The following is a 6,000-nucleotide window of genomic DNA, read 5'->3' on the forward strand; positions in this document are numbered from 1 at the left end:
CTAAACCATTCTGTGATTCTATACAAGTCATGAACACAGATGTCATTCTCCCTGGGGACATGAAGTACAAGACAACTCTCCAGATCAAGGCAAAGTGCACCAAGCACATTAAGGATTGTGGCCAGCATTTTCAGAAGTGCCTGTGGAAGGGTGTTCATGAGTGAGCAGCAGGGAAAAGCCATAACAGGACTCCAAACTGTAGCGGCTCCTCTGCACCAGCTTCTCACATGCAAGTTTTACGTCATGCTCAGGATGCTGTGAAGTGGTCTAGCTTAACCCACTTTCAGAATAGCTTTTAAAGATCTAGGATTCAGGATGTTATGCTCTTCAGTCTTGAGATAGTAAAGCATATGAGAATTTTGTCAACATGTGACTGAGGACGATATTGTGCTCAGAGAACAGCAAGTGTTCAGCAAAGCACTGAGTTTAAACACAATCAAAGCAACTGCAGTCACAGAGCAACTGCTCAGTCAGCCTGATTCAATTGCAAATATCCTGGTAATAGCAGGATGCTAAATGCAGAGACTATGAGCCATTCAGTTGTCTGTAAACGATCCCTTTACAGCAATAAAGAAATGAGGGTCAATAGGGGACTGTCACTATTTATTTATTTATTTCATTTTTAATAAAGTCAATTCATTCAGGACCATTAGGTTACATATCCAACCAACCCTAAAATCATATCAACTTCTTAGAATGCCCTCCATTTTTTTCTATTGCTTTTAACAAGCTTTTATGTCTCGTTTTACATATAACTGTAAAAGCTTCACAAGGGAATTTCTTCCTCTAAGTTCAGATATTACCCATTGTAATGAAGTTCCAGTCCTTTCTCAGGTGCTAGGATAGTGCAAATAACTATAATAATAACAAGCCAAATTTCTTGCTTCTGTAACAGCATTAATTTAAAAGTGTTCAGCAGCAGATAATCTGGGATAATAATTCCTTTCAAGTGTTCACAGGTAAAACCACTAGACAAAAGCTGCCACAATAGCAGCAGATTCACTATCAGAATATACAGGAGTAAAACTTCTTATTTATATCAGCGCAGACAGAGTCATCCACTTTGAATCATCATTAGGCTAGCTGTTGTTCGGAAACCAGCCATAGGTTTTTGATAACATGGTACTTTTTGAGATAACCCAAACAGAAGATGGTCAGTGGAACTCCTTCATGAAACGTAAACGGAGGACATACCTGAGAAAGGTCACTGATCTTCACCTCAGGCGTGTTTATGTGAGGTGTGATTTTTTTTTAGTTGGGCTTTAGAAACTGATGCAGTAAACAGCAGGGATGAAGACGTAATACATGTTTGGGATCTGATCAAATTCAGTCTTTGGATACAATCTATCCAGTTCTATTAAAATCAGTGGAATGTATCCAAAAGGATATTGCACGACCAGCCTCACCGCAAGGAATTTCATCTTACACTTCAGTTGAATTTGGCATATGATTTTGCCGATGCTGCCTTTGGCTTCTGCTTACTCTCCTGTATGCTCTGATACTCAATGTGGGTTGTCTTTACTAACCATCTTCACCACAGTCCAGGCTCAGAAGCATTTAGGGCATGTGCTTTACTTTGTAGGTGGTGACTCAATGTAAAGATACAGCCTGCTCCTGGAGAAACTGTCAAAATTCTTTTGGTAACACAAATACCTATAAACTGAAAGTTTAAGTCACATTGCTTCTTCTGACCCAAAATCACTACATCTGGGCATTTTTACTGGCAAATTTGAAGGGATTTTGTATGGATGTTATGTTATGCATGGCTACAATTATTCACATTTTGTACTGGTATTAGGAGTATTTTAACAAATATTTTGTATTAGGAAAGCTCAGTCATGAAAAGGTCTTTTTGCGGGGTTAATTCCACCCTGCCACGAACCCACTGAGTAAAGTGTGTTTATGCCAAAGATGAATATGTACATTTTTTTACTTTAAATTAAATACAGATGATAATTACAATGAATCACTGCAAAATGGCTGTATAATTTGAAAATGTAATTAAGTGAAAAGTGTATTAGCTTTCAAAAAACATTTAGATGGCTCTAAGTGTGCTGCCGTGGCATAGATTATTGCGTTCCTGTGACCGTGACTGATACTAAGGACCATGTTTTAATGACGTTCTAATGATTCATCATTGAGGACATTCTGATGACTAGATATTCTGGCAGATGAAGTGGATTTACAGAAAGATGTCATTTGGGGGAAAAGATGTCGATAAATCTGAATAAAACTGCAAAAAGCTTCAGAAAGATAGATGACTGTCATCATTTTTATATGTGTTTTGCTTTGTAATTGCTTTTTCACTGGCATTGCAAGTTTAAATCTGCGAAAATAGGATACTGTTTTGCATGGGGAATCAAAGTTTAAGGAGGGAAATGCCCTGTACCCAAACATACAGAGTGTATTATCCTCTGTGGCTCCTGACAGAAGATTTCAAAAAGGCATGCCCATGCCCTTTCTCAAAGCCATGAGTCCCTGGCACTCATCCACCCCAGGCAGAGGGCTGAGGAGAACCTTGAAAGTGAGGGACTCATGAGGAGAGGAGAAGTGTGTCCACGGGCAGTAGGAGAGGGAGCAGAGCTCTCAAGGGAGTGGGACTGACCCGATGGCACTGGGATAAGGATTTCATGTGGCTTAGTCTCCACCACGCTGCCAGTGGGCATCTGGGATGGCCAGTCGCTTCTCTGTTTCCCACTTGTGTTTGTGTGGGTTTCACTGGCCAAGAACGTGCAACCACAAACTAGCTGGGAAGTGGAGAATCTGGTTTAGGGAGCAGCCTGCACCCCAAGAAGGTGACCGGGGAAAAAAAACATCATTTCTCATCACCTTCAGCTTCAGACAGCCAAGTGTGGGAATTAGTGCACTGTTTAGACTCATTACCCAAAGTTCTCAGACTAAATGAAGGAAGTACCAAAGAAAAGGTGGACATCTGTAGTGGAAGAGAAAATTGTCACCTAAATATCTGTGCTAAAGTAATCAGGAGATGCACAATACAAGAGAGGCACTACCCAGTGCCGCGATTGAGAGATGGGACACAGCTTGATGCAAGCAAAATGTCGATTTATTGTACACAACCATACGTTTATATATGTTTTCATTAGCTGCGTGTTTCAAACAGATTGGTTCTTTTAGCTAAACATTGCCTGTTCGCTAACCCCTGATCGGTTAGTAACACACAAAAGGCACCTTAAGTACCTTTAACTTTAAGGCACTTTAACAGCAATCTGCCTTCATTGTACAACTTTGTTACATCTCGTTCCGCTCCTCTTTTTAACATCTTATCTCAGTATGACTCATCAGTCCACCTTCTGTCGGGGGTTTTCCATTAACCTCTTTGTCCTCCCAGGGTTTGTGGCCTACAAGTTCCAACATGTCCCTGTCTATCAATTGGGCAGCACTTGGAGTCTTGTCTTTCAGGCCTTGTCCCACAACCCAGCAGGCATTTATGGCCCTTCATAGAGCCACGGACTGTAAGGAATGGACCACATTAAATACAATTAATACTGCTAATGCTTCCCCTACTCATACACTCAGTAATGCAAACTGATGCCTTATATATGCACCGGGAAACGCATGGCCCAAAGCTCACTGTTCTTTCTACATAGACGTGCCTGCGGTTTGCCCATTTCACCTCGGTGTTGTAAAGGGGCTGATAGCATCCTGCCTCCTGGAGTTCGGCTGCCGGGGCTCAGGGCCAGCTCCCCACCACCGCAGCCGGGGCAGCCTCATCCCTGAGGGAATGCAAGGGGGTCCCAGCCAGCCTGTGGGGTGGCTGTGGCTGCAGCCCCTGCCACGGAACCGCTGATTCTGGTCCACACCCGTGGATGGCACCTCCTGGCCCCACCATGACAGGACCAGCCTGGGGACCGCAGGGTCTGTGCTGACCCCATTATCGCCTTTGTCCAGCCCCGCTATCACCACCAGTCCCCGCAGGGCAGCCACCCCCTGATGGGGGTATTGCAATAGCCTGTGAAATTTGCTTTGTTATGTTATTTCTCCATTACTATATTACAGATTTAAAAAAAAAAAAACAACTGCTGAGAATGTTAGTATCAAACTGCAATAACTTTCCTTGAAATGGATAGTAAATCTTCCTATCTTTTAACTCAATATAGTAGGCATAACATTAAATAAAATTAATACTGCTATCGCTTGCTCTACTCATACATTCAATACTGCAAACCTGTGCCTTATTTGAGGTTATGTATAAATTTAATATACATACTATTACAACAAGGTCACTTTGGAATAATCTCTTTGATTGATTCCAGGGAGGCAGCACATGGAGGGAAAAAGTAATCTTATATGGAAAACACATGATATCAACCTACACAGAAATGGCACAACAGCCTGTTTTCAAGTCAGAGTATATAAATGGCAACTATTATAGTTTTGCTTATACGGCACAGCCAAGCATAGTTGCAGCTGTGCCAGTTGTTTTCCATAATAAAATTAATTCTTCTGGATTCTCTTCAGTGCCGGCCTTCTTGCCGTGTTTGTCCCTCTAGTATTGGAGTACTTAACACACACAAAAACACCTTTTGTTTCTTGTCTTCAGATGAATTCTCTATACCAGCTGCTCCACTTTGTGCCATCAAAATAATAATCTATCTATCAGTATGAGAATGACAAAAGTAATATTCTCTAGAACATTTCTCCTCAGCACAATATTGCAACTAAACACTGTGAGGCAACTGGATGAGAAATTTCCATTACAATATGTGCGTGGACAAAAGAGATCCAAGCAGGAAGCACAGGGGCCTTTGCTCTGGGCACAGCGCAGGGTGTCAATATCTAATTGGTGCTGGTCATCAACATTCGGGCATCTGTGTCAGTGGCCAGATTTGGCAGACAGTTAAATATAGATACACCGGTATGACATCCTTTGCATTTTTTTTAAATCTGAACTGACCGTGAAACTTTTGTGGATTCCAAGGCACCACTGTGCCCCTCTCTTCTGACTGACAAGCAAAGGCCACTGGATGCTGGTTCAAACCCAGCAGCTGTGGAGCATCTCTTCAGGTAACTACCTTGTTTCAAAAGCATTCCAAGGGAAAATGAAGTTATTGCCACCTCTGATAAATTGCTCCAGCAGATCTTTGATCTGACTATGGAAAAAAAACCAACAACATTGTCCTGACTTTTAATTTTTTCAGCTGCCAGCTAGTGGATGTTAGTGTTCCGCTGTCCTGTTGAAGAGCCCTCTGTTACAATAGTTTTTCCCCACATAGGTGTTCACAGACGAATAATTCTTCAACAATTCCTTTGGTATGCTCAACAGACTCACCTCCTCAAACCATTCATTCTTAGGTTTTTTCCTCTGATTCTTTCAGTGTTTTAATAGTTCTTTCCTGAACACTACAGGTTTTCAACAACTTTCTCAAATCATTAGCACAAAAAAGGTCTTCCATTGTGTTCACATTAATATCAAATAGGTAATAAAGTCACTTTGTTGTTATTCAACATTCCCTTTAGCAGATGTTCAAGGATCCCATTAGCACTTGTCGCAGATGGAAGTATTTGACACAGATATGATTAAGCAGCGATTAGTCAGAGGTTGAATCCTAGCAGCACTTAATCAATAACCAGTTTAAAGGTTTACAGAGTAACTTAACAAAATAACTAAACAGCAACTTAATTACAGATTCAAAGATGGCAGGATTCACACTAATTTACCATAAAGTATCCCAAATCAGTACATGTACACATGAAAAAAGCACAGATCTCAAATTATTGCATATGCATATAAATGCGCACATAGACACAGACATACACTGGTCTACAACTGCAGAGATCAGATTTCCTAATATCACGTGACTCTAGTGAGCTGGCACGTACTCCTTTTAACCCCTACGCATGCATGGAAAAACAGAAGAGCATCCACATCTATACAGCTAACCATAAACCTGGAAGTGGAGAGATGGGTGAAAGAGAGGGTAGCCTAGAGTGAAAATTTCCCTTTTGAGTTGGAGTAAATACTCACAATATATCGGCATT

The sequence above is a fragment of the Charadrius vociferus genome, unplaced genomic scaffold (assembly GCF_000708025.1).
Source record: "Charadrius vociferus isolate BGI_N301 unplaced genomic scaffold, ASM70802v2 scaffold185, whole genome shotgun sequence".
Taxonomy (NCBI): Eukaryota; Metazoa; Chordata; class Aves; order Charadriiformes; family Charadriidae; genus Charadrius; species Charadrius vociferus.